Here is a 1,556-nt window from a genome sequence, read left to right on the forward strand (position 1 = left end):
CATCCACTTTTAGGAATTGGAAACACTTACCCACATCCACTTTTCGGTACTGTCGGTCAAATCTCCATATGGTTCATGTCCGTGCTACATCCACTTTTCGATACTGTCGGTCATTTGGTTCATATCCGTGCTACATCCACTTTTCGATCTTTTCGATAGTACCAGGTAGTACCATAGATTAATAGACAGATAGCCATAGACATAGTATATCTAGACCGAGCGTTTGCCTTTATTTAAGGAGTGGGGGCCGATTATATTAGAGAGAAACCTGAGAGGGGCCACGCCGCCGTTTTTCCTGTAACGCTTTCTCTAGCCGGTACAGTGGCGTTAACTGGATCCATTTTAGAGCCGCCGGAACTATGTGGCCGGATCCACTTTTCGGTGCCATGGCAAAACGATCGATTGGTGCATGTCCATGCTAGATCCACAATTATAGATCTAGCATGGACATACATCAATCGGCCGTTTTAATCAAAAATACGAAAATATTATAGATTTGTTAATATTTTATGTTAGCTGCGCGTGATTTATTTTTATTTTAATACATATTATGGACGGTATATGTGTTATTGAAATTATTATAATTATTTTATGTATATCATCTAATGTAAAATATATGTATAATGTATATTATATATGTATAATATATGTTATTATATTAAAATATTTTTTTATAAGTATTGAAATTATTTTATATACGCGCACATGTAAAATATTATTCTCGCAAAAGAGAGAAATAAATAATAACTTTAGACTTTAAGAAACTAAATTTATTCTAGAGTAAATTGTAAATTGTAAAAATTGTAGTGAATAAAACAATCCTTGTAAAACAAAATAAATTATTGTGTATAATTTTGTAATCTTTATAATGTCGAGTATGATAAATAAAATTAATTTCTTTCTCTAATACAAAATAACATCTGCAAAAAATATTTTTTACCTTATCTATTATCCTTAAACAAAAGCATTTCAAGCAATTACAAATGATATTTGTAATGTAGAAATAAAAAGTTTATAAAGTTTTATGTGAGAATGTTATATGTTATATAAGTATATTGATAACGTTGACATCAATTTTAACAATACACATTTGCTCAAGAGAAAGTGCTTATTACTCTATCGCTTTGAAAACTAGATGTCGAGTCCAAGTTTTCGAAGATTTATCTTCTTTTTTTAAATTGCTATTGTATCTCATTCTTAATAGACTTTTTTTAAATATTTATTTGAATGTATGATATTATTAATTATATGATATTATATTTAATAAATGCAATAGTTTATAGAAGAGATATTTTAAAGTTTTATATACAGGGTGACCAGTAATGACCGCCCACTAAGTACATAGCGTCATTCCTTACCAAAAACTGAGTCGAAAAGTCCCGAACTTTTTTTATAACGCTTAATAAAAAATAAAAAAAGTAAAGAATTAATTTAGAGTGGAAGAACCTTCGAACAAGAATGTTTACACCATCTAAAATAATTTTTTTTTGATTAAAAATGATATAAAAAGGAAAATTAATTAAATGGATATTATGGATGTCTAAATATTATTGATT

This window comes from Formica exsecta, unplaced genomic scaffold (genome assembly GCF_003651465.1).
Source record: "Formica exsecta isolate Colony F162 unplaced genomic scaffold, ASM365146v1 scaffold37, whole genome shotgun sequence".
NCBI lineage: Eukaryota > Metazoa > Arthropoda > Insecta > Hymenoptera > Formicidae > Formica > Formica exsecta.